Source organism: Orcinus orca, chromosome 8 (genome assembly GCF_937001465.1).
Source record: "Orcinus orca chromosome 8, mOrcOrc1.1, whole genome shotgun sequence".
Classification (NCBI taxonomy): Eukaryota; Metazoa; Chordata; class Mammalia; order Artiodactyla; family Delphinidae; genus Orcinus; species Orcinus orca.
The window spans coordinates 104,000,313-104,014,843 of NC_064566.1; the positions used below are offsets into that span (position 1 = coordinate 104,000,313).

Consider the following 14,531-nt stretch of genomic DNA (forward strand, 5'->3'; position numbering starts at 1 on the left):
TGGCTCCAAGCACAAGCCTGGCCTGGGGCCCCTTCCCTCCCCTCCCCACACCCCCCTCTCACTGCCACCAGGTCCTTAAAGAAGCATCCTTGTCTGTAGAAATCCAAAACTGCAAATAGCACCACAGGCCAAAGGAAATCATGTATTAACAAAGAGGTGAATAAAATCCAAATCTTGGACACAGTTCCCTCCACTTCTCAGCTAGACTCCTTCCCCAGGGGGCTTCACCCTGTCTGTGTCTTGACAGCAGCGAGCGTCCGCACTGCCTGAAGGAAACCCTGTGCTCTCACTCGCAATGGTTTTGGATAAAGGAGCACAAGAACCCCAGACTCTAAAGGGAAGCTGGGAATGGTCCAGGTAAGCACTGTGAGTTAGGATCTCTCAGAGCTGCCCTCGTCTCTCCATCAAAGGGGATGGAGCAGTTGGGAGAGGGGATGAGCCTTCTCTCCTTGACACCGCCCCCCACCCCCGGCCCATCCCACTGGGGCCACTCTGGGAGCAGACCGGGTGGGAGGGGAGAGCCCAGCCCCATCGGGTAGAATGTGCCCCTCCCATGCCTCTGTCATTCCCACCTGTCTGTCGTCCCAGGGGCCCGCAATTTCTGCAAGGTAGGGACAGGGTCCTCCCACTTTGGAAAGCCCAGCACAGCGTGGGCTTCCCCAGAGGTCTTCTGGGTGATCCCCTGACCACTCCCGTGACTCCTCTCTGAATCCGATTCCTGCCCTCTCCACCCCATGCACAGTTCATCAGCGGTCCAACCCCTCAGATCCTCCGAATCCCCTGATGCCTGACATGGTGGATTGCCTTCCAGCACAAGACAGGGATTACTCTTATCTCTCCCAACATCTTATCAGTGACTCGGACCCCAAAAGGCCACATTTCGGGGAGTCTTTGCCTGTGAGAATCTAGCAACAGTTATTCATAGTTTCCAAGCTCTGTCAAGCTCCTCAAGGACAAATGGCAGATCTGGATGGAGTCAGAAAGCTCCCGAGCGTTTAATCAAGGGCAGCGAAGCATGAGTCTTCCCCGAGGGTAGTCACCTGAGAGAGCTGTGGTGGTTCCTGCTGCAAAGACTATTAACCTGTTGCTTTCAACCGTGTTGTGTTGCATATTTAAATCTGCTGCCTGGGGATACGGTGGCACATTGATACCCCCCGGTAGATGCAATTCCTGAACCTGAGCTAAGAAACATTGGTGTTTGTGCAATTGGAAGAGAGGGAAGGCCACGGATGGACATTGGAAAATTCTGAATACATGGAAATTTCTGGCTCGTATATTTCAGAGGATTCAAAAAGAATGTTCTCTTAAAGCCTAAGTGGGTGACCTGCCTCTATGAATGTTTACAAGGCAGAATAACTGCAGATCGGAACCTGGGCAGACACATGCCCACCGGGGCAGACCGCACACTGGGGAACCGACTTAGGGAAAAAACAACAGGCTTCCTTGAGTGAGGAGTTACAGATCTAAAGCCCTGTTGGGTGAATTCAGGTTTCTGCTTTACCTGGGGACACCGGAAAGTCTTGGACCCTTCTAGCCCTTAGTTTCTTCTTTCCTACGATGAGTGAGCGAGGGTTCTGATGAACCCTTAGAATGATTGTTTAAAATTAGTTGTGCACACCACTACATATAAAATAATCAACAAGGACCTACTGTGTATAGCACAGGGAAGTCCACTCAATACTCCGTAATAACCTATATGGGAAAAGAATCTGAAAAATAATAGATACAAGTATATGTATAACTGAATCACATATGAAACTAACACAACATTGTGAATCAACTAGACTGCTCCAATATAAAATAAAAATCTTGTAAAAATCTGCCAAAAAAAGAGTTCGTCTCAATGCTCTGTTGTTTAATGGGATGGTATTGGGTTGGGTTTTATATTAGCAGCTAAAGCCCTTAGAGTTTTCGAGAAGGAACTGCTTGGGGTAGAACATCTTGGGATTCTCAGCAGTCTTGAAGTTGCCCATCGTGTGCAACATTCTTGGTTTCTTTGTGCTGTTTTTCAAACAGAACCAGGGAGTTTCAGGGGTGAGGGCATCACTCCCTCTGTCTGCTCGTGGATTCTGACAAGGCAACAGCGAGGATGGGGAAAGTCCTCTGAACGTCCTTCATAACAAAGCCAATGAGGATGGCTTAGGATCATTCCATCTGGAGCAGAGAAAGGACTTTTCTGAGCCCCTTGACCTTAGGTTATTTTTTGCTTATTGTTGGCCTTTCTAGGTCTACCTCCCATATGTCTCCCCAGGAATTTTTCTTTCATCTTTTTTTGAAGTTGTTTGTTTTTATTCTGTTCTGTTTCTCCCATTTCCATACACACTCCCTGCTTGTTCATGAAGATTAGGAACTACATAATCAAGTCAACCACTTTTGCTGTCTGGAACAGAGCTAATATTATGCATGAATCATATATAATCCAGGAGACAGAACAGACTGGGAAGGTCTGGTCCTTTTTCCTTTACTTTTGGCTTTAGCCTAAGTCATCACCGCCCTGTACTTTCTTTTCTCAACCTATGAAATTTTAATGATTTTATTGACCTTGAGATGAAGGTAGACGGATGGTCCCTTGGAGCTGTCTCCTGACCCCCTTATCAGGCTCACCATCACCTCCACCTCTGAAGATGCCGAGCTGATGTGGGGAAAAGAGACAGTGGGAAGCAGAGTCTTTAAAACTAATTAATATATTCAACTATCCTCAATTAATTATTGGGCAAACTTTGATTTCTGTGCCAATAAATTCATTCGGCTGGGACTTGAACTTGCAACACGATACACATTCTGACATATTTTTCTTCTCGGGCCTGACAGAAACTAAACTGGAACACTTTGAGTCCTGTCTGGATCCCAGGAGTTACTTCAGGTCCAGGGAGAAAAGTCCCAGGGGCACCCGAAATTGGCTAGTCTGACATGAGTCTATCCTCACTTAAACCCCAGAGGGCTGCTTTGCCCAGATACTCTGAACTGTGAGATCTCACTATCCGGGACCTGTTACCCGCCTGCCAAGTGGAAGGAGGAGGGATATATGGTGGATGCCGGGGTCAGATAGACACGGGTCTGAATCCCAGCTCTGCCGTTCACTGCCTGTGGGACCCGCCCAGGGCGTCTCAGACGCTGTGACTGGACAGGGGTCACGTGGACCCAGATGCTGTCCCCTCGCCCTGGGGTGGGCCTGGAGTGAGTGACCAGGCCTGAGATGGCACCCTCTCCACTGACCCCAGCAAGGGGTAATTGTCTTATCAACGTCATCCTATTCTATGTGGCCCACTAGAAAAAACTCAGGAGACACGGACTTAAGTTCCCTTCCCTTTGTCCCTGTCATCTTTACCTCCCTGCAAAATGGGGCTGAAAAGAGCACCTACTCGAGACGTGGATGGACCTAGAGTCTGTCATACAGAGTGCAGTAAGCCAGAAAGAGAAAAACAAACATCGTATATTAATGCATGTATGTGGAATCTAGAAAAAGAGTACGGATGAACCTACTTGCAGGGCAGGAATAGAGACGTAGACGTAGAGAACAGACGTGTGGACACAGAGTGGGGGAGGAGAGGGTGGGACGAATTGGGAGATAGGTTTGACATAAATACATTACCACGTGTAAAATAGACAGCTAGCGGGAACCTGCTGTGTAGCACAGGCAGCTCAGCTCGGTGCTCTGTGACGACCTAGATGGGTGGGATGGGGCGGGTGGGAAGGAGGTCCAAGAGGGAGGGGATATAGGTATGTATGCAGCTGGTTCATTCATTGCACAGCAGAAACTAACACAACATTGTAAAGTGACTTTACTCCAATAAAAAAAAAAAGAAAAAGAAAGATTATTCTATATTAAAAAAAAAAAGAAAAAAGAAAAGAGCACCTACTCATAGGAGTGACCCACAAGGAAGATTCAGCTCAGTAACTGCTCAGTGTGAGTGGGGAGTACTTTGGGGCAATTAATGGTACTTAGAGTAACGGTGACCGGGGCCTGTAAAGCCCAGCAATTCTGTTATTCTTTCCGATATTGTCTCCACTTTAAGCTCCACCGCCGGGAAAGACACACTTTCTGCCCTGCCTCCGAAGGGGTGACACCGGGGCTCAGCAGAGATCCAGGGCGACGCATCATCTAGGCCCGGGTGATCAAGGAGAGAAGGAGAAAGAGAGACTCCTTCACCGCAGACAGGCAGCCACTTACTTCAATGATGGAGGAAAGCCAATGACCGGAGGCTACATTTCTGAGGAGGGGGCCCCTGCAAGGCCAGGCCTCTGCCCTACACAGCAGCGGCCTCCTGTAACATCCGGGCCCATTAACTCATTTCTCTGGGCCCAGGAAGCCGTGGTGGGTGCGTGAGGCCCAGGGTAGAGAAAACGCTCTTTTCCATTCAAAGTTTGCTCATCGTTTGGACTTTGGGGAAATTTCCAGAATGAGACCAGCCAAGCCTCAGTTTCCCGTGTCAGGGCTATGCTTCATCCTCACAGCCAGTCTGTCCTAGGTCTCGTGTATTCTGCCTTTTAGTAATTTCCTAACTGGTTTCCTGGCAATGGTCATACCCCAGCTCAACCCACTTTGCACTTTGCAGACAAAGCAGCCTTTCTAAATTGTAAATATGACCTCACGTGGCCTCCCACTACCTTCAAGATACTGCCACGCTCCTGGGCATCGCGCACGAGGTCCCTCATGGTGAGCTCTCCCCTCACAGCTCCGTCCTTCTTCTCCCCTCCCCGTCCCCCCACCCCAGCCATGCCAGCTCAGTATTCACTGCATACGCCATGGTCTCTCATGCCTCTGTGGTTTTGTACATGCTGTTCCCTCGCTCTGGAATGCCCTTCCTCCTGTCTCCAGCGGCCCCATCCTGCCCACCCAGTGAGCTGAGGGTCACAATTCCACGAGGAGGCCTTCCACAGGCAAACTGGGCAGTCCTTCCTGTGCAGGCAACGATTCTATCATGACTGCACTGTGGCATTTATCCTACTGGAGTGTAACAGTCTACCTCCATGTGTACAACCCACCCCCCCAAACTGTAACTTCCATGCTAACAGGGGCTGTTCAGTAATTTCCCAGGACTTCAAAGAGTTCCCAGAAGACAGCGGGTGCTCATTATAAGCTTGTTGAAAGGCAAATGGGGAAAAAACCTGTATGCCTAATAATAATATTAATGGAAAGGGCAATAGTGAAGAGAAGAACGCAGTAGTCGTGATTAGCGTCTTAAATTGTAGGTCCAGGAGGAGTGAAATCTGGATCAACCTCAGGACATGTAAGTGATCCCAGTGAGAACTCTAAGTGGAGGAATTAAGAAGCATTCATTCCACGGAAGCCACATGCCAGGTAAGAGGCAAAGCATGTGATCAAAGCTGAATCCTTGGAAAATCACTGAGCTGTGAAAAGGTCCAGGGTAGATTTGTAACCCAGCACAGAAAACATGAATTGCTGGGGAAAGGAAAAAAGACATGCCTGAGTCTCAGCTCTGCAGAGTGTTTCTTGGCAATTACAGCATCTTATGTATTTGGAAAAACATCACGGAAAACCAAAGCCACCAGCAGCATCAAAGCTCCAAGAAGCATTCACAAGTCATCTGCTCCCTGTGCTGACCTGCCGACTCAGCCCTGCACCTGAACTGAACTGATGTCCTTCTTACCCAGGAGAAAAGCCATCTTCGTGCCTTACGTATTCAAAAAAGTCTTTTCTGTTGGTTCACACCTTCCCAGACACTCCACTCCACTGTGTTTTGAGAAACCGAAGCTAACTTCATGGGGATACATTTTCACAAAACAGGGCAGATTAAGACAACGCAAGCTAAGTGTGTGACTGAAGGGCGCCTGCCAGTGGGCTGGGTAAGTCCTTGTTGACAACGGTGTCCTTCCCATCACCATGCTTGGCTTTATTTTGTTCACCCAACTACAAGAAAAAGCAAACACAATTTCCCTAAAGCTTGCCAATCGCAAAAGACAGACACCTTTTGAGCAACTATGTGTAGCATCTATACGACATGGATGTTTGGAGAAGGGGGCTCCAGGCCTGCTCATTCTGGGGCTCGTACGAAGCGGAACACAGGGAACAGCTGCCATTCACTGTGCAGAGCATCTGTCAAAGCTGTATTTAGGGAGCTGAACAAACAGTGAGGAGTCCAGATGCATTCACTCGGAATCACGCAGCATTTCGTCAAGTGAAGGAAAGGCATTTTGCTGCAGGTGAGCAGAGTCTTACTAACACATTCCACCCAGTCAAGCCTTCAGCGTTTTCCACGGTGGACCTCACTAGCACCCTTACCCTCTACCTGAATGACGGCAAAGGCAGAGAGAGTTCTGCCCTTGCAGGAGCTGAAGCCATCAGGGACAGAAGCCCACGCACGTCTGTCTCCACCACGACGAGGAGAAGGTGGTGGAACCAGGTGTGATGCTCAGGGCTATGGAATGGCCAAGGGTGGCCAGGAGGAAGCTCATGGCTCGTCATCCACGTGCAACCAAAACAACAGACCATCAAGCAAGGGAGTTAAAACCACACTTTTATCCCCTGGGAACGGTGGACAGTCTGTCTAGATTTGAGGTGGGGAAAAGAAGGCTAAACTTCCACCAGAATTCACTCCTTTTTGATGAACTCCCCAAAGGAGCAATGTGGCATTTCTCCCCTTACCTCGTGGATTGCCAGCGTCCACACAGAGACAAAAGCTCAGTTTCTTGGTCGCCGAGAAAGCAGCCGGGTCCTTGACGTGAGCGAGTCCTTGCACCTTTGCTTCAAGAATTTGGATGGCCCAGGTGACGGGGCCCGGGGCCCTGTTCGTTTTTATGAGTCTGTGGGTCAGCTCAGACCGGCTGCCGACTCATCTGTATGCAACGGCTCTCAAAGAACACAGTTTACTTAGAACCGGTTCCAGTAAGAGGAGGCGTGGCAGGTAAGTGGGCCGGATACAGCAGAGGTGTTGCGCCGCCAGAGCTAATTACGAGGGTGATGTTTACGGAGCCGTGTGGGAACCAGTGTGTACCTGCTGAGGGTCCCAGCCAAATGCATGCGTGAAGGCTGGGTGCTCCCGGATGGGAGCACTGGGGTCCCCGAGGAGCCCTTTCCAAAATTTCTCCTGCTCAGTGACACTCCTCAGTGACCACAGGTCAGGCTGGCCTGACCTTCCCTCGGCTAATTTCTGCCACCCTGGTCCCAGTTCAGGGCAGAGCTCTGTAGCCGAGACTTCACAGCAGAGCCCTGTGAAGGGAAGGGAGCCCTGCGGCACAAGCACCGCACTGGGGGTAAGGTCCTAGCTTCTGTCACTCAAGGTCTGCAGTGGGTAGGGAGGTGATGGCTGGAATGGACTTGGCACGTACTTGGCATTGAGCGAAGGCTTGGGAAATCAACACAGCCCAGTATCTGCTTTCTTTCCTCCTTCCCACCCCAGCCCTTAGGATCATCTCCCTCTGGTTCATACTTGGTGTCTTACGCCCTCTTGAGCTGTCCTGGTGTCTGGGTTCCTCCCGGTCCCAGTGGCCTCTGTGGACCCTCACTCATTTCACCGCTAGTCACGACTGGAGCGTCAGAAAACAATTCCCCTAGTAAGCTGTCACTTTGTACTCGTGGAGTAGCGGTTGGGGGGGCCGTGCGGGGCTGGAGGGCGAATGCAGGCACCCTTCACCTTCACCTTCTTACCGGTCTCCACTCAGCACCTCAGGAGATGACATTAAGTATCAGATTTCACTCCAGTCTAAGTGACTCAAAGAACAGGAGAAGCTGCAGAGCTGGGCTGTAGTGTGGAGGCCACATTCCAGTGATTCTGACACAGGAAAACAAGGAGAAGGTATACATTTTGGTTTTTGTAGAGACGATAAAATAGAAACTGATAATTACATGAGGAAAGGAAATTGTGTTTTCAAACCTGTATAAGTATCATCAGTTTTATGATAAAGGAAAAAGAATAGAGTAGACGTAAGTAAAAGAACTTATAGGAACATTTCCCGTATGAAGTTTGATTGTAGGAGACCTATTCTAGGGAGCAGCAGTGCCACGGGAAAGAGAACAAGAAGAGAGTTCCAAAGCTTGTGCTAAATATGACCTTTTCCCTTCACAGAAGTTCCCCTGTGGGCAAGCAGTCCCTACCCCCTCTCCCTAGGCTCGCCCCTCTCTCCAAAGTTACCTACTTTCTCAATCCCCCACTGTGTGGTCCTCCACCTACCTTCCCTGGCATCCCTACCCAACCTGGGGAATAACCTCCCATCCCAGGTTCCCCACCCCCACCCCTGAGCAGCACATCGCCCCAAGTCTGGGTGTGGGGAGCATAGGAATGCAGCCTGCAGACGCCCAGTGCAGAGAGAGTGGGTGACCGGGGGCCCTAGCAGCTGCGCCCCACAAAGGCTGAGCACAGGGCACACCCAGGGAGGTGGTGATGGAGAGGGGCCTCCTCCAACCGTGGCTGGAGAACTCCCCTATGGCCACTGGAACCTTCCTTAGGCTCCAGGGCAGCCTAGGGTGCTTCCACCTCCCCTCCCTCTCCCCTGGGCTGTTCAGACAGGACGGGAGGGAGCTGTCAGGGCCACTGCAGGGCAGGCACCGGGTTCACACAGGGCAATCCAGGAAAAGGGCTCTCATCTTCAATTTCAGAGCTGAGGCCCGAAGAGCCACGGTGGGCCTCTGGGCCAGTGTGAGCCGCAGATGTGCCTCTCATTCTCCAATCCTCCTCCAGACAACTGGAAACACAAACCTGCACCTCGCAAAGGTAAGCATTAATTCTCGGAGTCAGCACAGAACAGACCCCAAATGAGGAAAATAAACATTTTCTCAAGCGTCTCATTCATTTGCAAGTCAGGTCCCTTGCAGGATGGAGCCAGGCGTCTAATTATTATGGACACCAGGTAGTTATCTTACCTCCTTCCTCCCTCTCCTTGCCCCCCAATTCAGAACGGCCCCTGGGGACCATCTGGGAATAAGAAAGAGGCTGTTGCTAAGCAACAGGGAGAGCAGGGCAGCTGCTTCTCCCAGCTCCAGGAGCCTTGGTTATAAGGTGCCAGTGAAGGCGCTTGATGTGATAGAATGCTGCATCTTGCATGAAACCAACATGATTCGTTTCCTCAGTCTCTCCTCCTATCCACGGTCTTCATGGAGAAATTCTGCCCCTGTCCCACCGTCTGTCGCTTCTCCACCTCTGCGGTCACAGAGACAATCCTGCTGGGCCTGACAGCCCATGGCAGCGCGCAGAGTGCCTTTCCCCCGGGCTTTGCCTTGGTCCCGCTGCGCGACCCCGCTGATGTTCACAGGCATTTATTCCTCAAACACAGCCAGGAGCGCCAACCTCTGCACCTGAGCTGGGGGACCAGAGTCGATGGACTGTTTTTTTTTATCTTTTCTTTAAAGAAAATTGGAACATTTCAAAGATATTATCCCATTCATGACTAATATTCCAACGGGAGCAATTTGGATAAACAGTAGGTCTTTAGAGGTGCCTGTCTGGTTAGGGGATATGGGGCATTCCGCTCACACAACAAAGGGCAGCTCACAACAATTTCTGCAAGGCTGGGACCAGGTGCAGAGCACACAGCAGGGAAAGCAGGCAGGCCTTGCAAAACGGAACCAGTTCCGGGTCCCAGGAGTGGGTATGCAATGAATAGCAGGTGAGAGCAGCAGATCACAGCAACACTGCCAAGGCAAATTCTTCCTGGTCTGAGCAGAGCAAGGGGGAGCCTGACCCGGGGTGGGCTCCCAGTCTGTGCTGTGTCACTTCACGTCATCCTAACAACGTTTGGGAAAGTGTCGTTTTAATCAACATACAGATAAAGGGGGAAAGACCCGTCTCTGGGGACACAATGAGTATGTGACCAGGCAGAGGTTAACTTCACGCCTATATGAGAAGCTCGGGCCCTGACAACCACTGCCTTGTTGAGATGATGGACCATGAGGCGGACACAGTTTCCCGTAGGGGGAAACAGAGCTTCAAGTCATTGCCCTGCCTCTGCTCCGGTTAGTTAAAAAGCAGTTCTAACTGCATGCTTTGGGTAGAGCATATACTCTTGGCAAAGCGTTGAACTCATCATTTTGGGAATCAGGAAAGGAAATTTTAAAGAACTGTAAGATGAAAATGCGGTAGATGAAACAAACGTTTATTTTTGCTCCCTCCTGAACTCAACAAAAATGGGGGTAAAGGAATTTTAAAAGGTGAAAATCCACAAAGACAAAGAGCACAGGAAAGGGAACAAAAGTGGTCAAGAGAGTTGTACAAAATTCAAGAAGCTGGAGAGTATATGAACGGGGTAGAGCGGCAAGGGCTGAACACAAGTACCCACCGAGGGAGAAGTCAGCCGGCGTCTAGGGGCAAAGCTGAGCTCTCAAAGCCCAGGGCGTGGGAGCCCAGGCACCCCTGGAGGCAGTGCTCTTGTCGGGGCGGAAGACAGGGAAACCGGTTGAAATTCCTTATCAGGAACGAAATCCCCACTCCTAGGATTTGAGAAAGCCAGGGAGAGTGTGGACTGGGGTTCTTCAAATGTAGCAGAGGATGGGGGTGAAGCCCTGTACTGGAGACAGAAGGGGGATTGTGGGAAAATCTTTGCACTGAGTGGGAGACCACGAGTCCCTTCCTGCACACGTCCTTTTTGCAAAACAACACATGGCCATGTTATTCTAACACAGAGTAGGAATCTACTTTTCTAGCCACTAATCTACAGGCTGTCTCCCCTCTGCACATAAGGGGAGAGATCTCCTGTGTCCCAGGCCACCGCCTTCCTACAGATGTGACCCGTGTCCTCTGATTCAGGAAGGGCAGCCAAGGTGATTCCACGACAAGCGAACACATGGCCCCTCAGACAGGCCTCTAGTTCCTAAATGGGGAAAGATAGAGGGACTCTTTGCAGGAATATGTTCTTTCATCTTTGTGCCTCGATTTTTTCAGAGAACAAGTGTCTGGTGAAAGAGATGTGGTACAGTCTGAACATGTTTGCCTCAGAGGAGAACTAGGTAATCCCACTGAGGTGACAAAAAGGAAAGAACACCGTTACATGGGCTTCACAATGGAAAGGTTTTGAGAAATCTGTGTGTAAGAGATGAAACGCTTCCCTCTGAAACATTTGCTGCCTTTGAAGATGGTAATGCATCCATGGCTCTGTGAGAAATTCCAGGTCAAGGGACATTTAAAAAAGAAATAGGATTGAACAAAGGGAGGATTTTGATGATTCCGTTTAATTCACTAAAAGCTTGTCGAGGGCCCTCCTGTAAAAGCCACAGCAGCAGGCACTTGGGGAAGTTACAACGTGAATAAAACATGGTCCCTGCCCTTCACGAGTTTAATGCTTTGTAGGGGAGAAGACATCACAGACACAATAAGGCATAAATTCATGGGAAGTGTCGTGAATAAATGGAAGAAGAGGTTACTTCTGGCTGGAGGAATTGGGGGGGGGGGTCTCATATAGAAGGTGATGTATAGCTGGATGCTATCAGGAGGGTAGAATTACACTCACTCCCTTTTGTCTGCAGCTAGTTACTTGGAAACTAGCTGGTGGAAGGTGGGAAGTGGGTGAAGGAGAAGTAGCTTGGAGGCTGGAGAACAACAGTGAGTTTGGAGCACGTAGAGGACTCGAGGGGAGACACGTTGGTTTAAGAACAGACGTCTTGGCGGATAAGGCAGAAGAGGGGCAGGTGGGGACAAGATGGCAGAGGGAGGGGCTGTGCTTGGATTTGACCTTTATCCACATTTCCATGGGAGTCACCTGGCCCTATGGGGAGGGGACGGACACTCAGAATGCAAGAGCCATGGGTCTCAACGTAAGATGATGCTGAAAGTTCTTCTTTGTTTTGTATTTCCTATCTGGAGGAATTTTGCCATGTTTTATCCAGACTTTTGTATTTACGTATATTGCTGCCTATTTTGACATCTCTAGCACATTTCTGACAAATATAAAATGTTTCCTCCTCTAAGACATGGTGGGGACACATCCTGGAAGCCCAAATCTCACACACAGAGTCTCACTTGTGTTCCTTGTAGAGCCCTGCCACTCATACCATTAAACGAGGAAGAAAAGGTGCCCAGAGGCTGCAGACTTGCCCTCATTTCTGTCTCTGCCAGGCTTTCTAGAAAAGGCACCAGCCTTCAGCCGTGCTCCGAGGCCTTCTCGCCCCTCAGAGGAGCTCCCAAGAATAAATAGACGTTAGCTCCCCTGAAGCAAGTGCCACTTCAATACTCAGCAGCAATATATTTTCCCACCTCCCAACCCTTGAGATACATAGAGCACGGCTGCAGGGGGTTCCCTTCAGGTGGGCTCCCTGTAACGCCCAGGACTGGATTGTCCTTCCCCAGGGCCGTGTGCTTTGAACCCTGTTGGTCCCCGTGTCTTCCATCAGCAGGCTGGAGTCTGGGTGCCTGGTCCCATGGTGGAGGGGTTGCTCTGTGACAGGTGTTACTCGGGACGAGCCCAAGAGAGAGGTGTGGCAGGGAGTGCTTGGGTAAAGGTAACACAGTAAGCCCCCTACATACGAACCTTCAGGTTGCAAACTTTCAAAGATGCGAACGTGTGTTCACATGTCCAATCACGTAAGTTAGTTCACGTGTCTGGCGTACATTTTCACGTGCGTGCATCCTCTCCAAGTGGTTGTGCTTTTGTGTACTTTACTGTACAGTACTGTGTAGAGTCCAGTATCTCTATTTCAAGCCCAGGGTGTCGAGAAGCAAGCGTAAAAGCCACGGTGATGTAGCTGGTGCTACTGTACTTTTCAAGGTACTGTCCTGTCAGGTTAAAAATGTTTTATTATTTGTGTTTGTTTTTAATGTATTATTTGTGTGAAAAGTATTATAAACCTATTACAGTACGGTGCTCTATAGCCGACTGTGTTAGTTGGGTACCTAGGCTAACTTTGTGGGACTTAACAAACGCGCTCTCAGAATGGAACTCGTTCATATGTAGGGGACTTACTGTAATCGCTTCTGATCTGCAGTTCAAGACACTTTGCTGTTTTGTCTTGTCTGTGTCTCTGTGAAGGAGGCAGAGATGTATCTTTCTAATCCTCATTTTAGAGAAGAAGACACAGAGGCTTAGCAAAGTCAGTTCCCACAGGGCCTCAAATGCCCTTCCTAAAGGGACCCAGGATAGACGGGGGTTGAGACCAGGCTCAGTTCCTACGTGAACTCGGCTGGCCCCGTATTTTTGATCACTAGACACCAGACCAGCAATCTGAAAGATGTTGTACCCCCATCTCCCGGGGCAGCTGCCTTCTTGGAATGGAAAGAGAGGTTTATAGATTCGCAAACCTCCCACACTGAAAGGGAACCTAGAGGTCACCTCCTTGTTGCCCACATTTTCCAAGCTTCCTTCCTCAACCACTTCCACCCAGACTCTCCAGCCTGCCCGTAGTCTTCTTAAGAACCTGCCCCTTGGAGCCCAGCTCTGCAGAGGTGCCCTCCAACCAGCCCACGTGGGACAGGACCATCACCTCTGTCATTCTAGATGTGATGCTCTTCTTTATTACCCTGGGTATAACAAATAGAACATGGTCACAGTACGAAAAATCAGAGCAGGAATTAGGGGCGGGCTACCACACAGTATGTGCCAGGGACTTGCTCCTTTCACTCTGCAGCTAGTTACTTGGAAAAAGCCAGTTGGGATTGTAAAAATTTTATTCTCTTTAATAACAATAATAATCCCACCAAAATTATACAAAGTACATTCAATATTTAAGAGTGGTGGGGTAGGGCTTCCCTGGTGGCGCAGTGGTTGAGAGTCCGCCTGCCGATGCAGGGGACACAGGTTCGTGCCCCGGTCCGGGGAGATCCCACATGCCACAGAGCGGCTGGGCCCGTGAGCCGTGGCCGCTGAGCCTGCGCGTCCGGAGCTTGTGCTCTGCAACGGGAGAGGCCACAAGAGTGAGAGGGCCGCGTACTGCAAAAAAAAAAGAGTGGTGGGGCTGGGGAGAGGAGGAGAGGAAGCCAATTTGGCCTGGGAAGTGATGCTCTTCTCAATGCCCCTCTGCGCTCACAGGGTGATTCCTGGTGAGCTACAGCTGACTTTTGTTTTGTCTTCAAATGGAAATAATCCATTCGTTCCCCCAGCCTGCACAGGAATGGCTCATTTGGGGTTGGCTTGCACAGACAATGAGCTCCGGGGAAGCGGAACCCAAATCCAAGACTAACTCCATGGCGCTGTGGAGGTGTAAATACCGAGCAAATCTCATCAACAGAATTCTCCCCCAGTGTCCTTCCTGTCTTTGAGGATCCAGGAACCGGGCAGAGAACACGGTAACCCTCAAGGAGGACCCCAGGCTCCCTCTCCCAGCGCCTGGGGGAGACGGCCCTGGGCTTGATGGTGAAATTGCAAACGCAGGTTATAGAGAGTGCCCTCTTTCTTTTTTTTAAATTTCTTTCACATTTCTCTTCTTTTTGCAGTGTGTGCTTGTTTAAAGGGAGAATTCCTGGAAGAAAACAAGCCTGAGTAACTTACTCTAAGTTTAAAAGAATAAGCATATAAAAGTAAATCTTTGGAGATGCTATCACTTATATGTGGAATCTAAAGGAAATGAACCTATTTACAAAACAGAACTAGACTCACAGACATAGAAAACTAACATGGCTACCAAGGGGGGGGGGATAAATTAGGAGTAT

The 14,531-nt window shown here is 49.9% G+C and overlaps 1 protein-coding gene across 1 annotated transcript in view; it reads right to left on the reverse strand.

Moving 5' to 3' along the window:
* The window catches only part of KCNJ1 (potassium inwardly rectifying channel subfamily J member 1), a 28,472-nt gene extending 21,773 nt beyond the window's left edge, over positions 1-6,699 (reverse strand). The window contains exon 1 of the mRNA XM_004280477.2: positions 6,608-6,699. The gene's annotated coding sequence lies outside the window, so the exon portion shown is untranslated. The remainder of the gene's footprint in view (positions 1-6,607) is intronic.
* Positions 6,700-14,531: the final 7,832 nt, after the last annotated feature.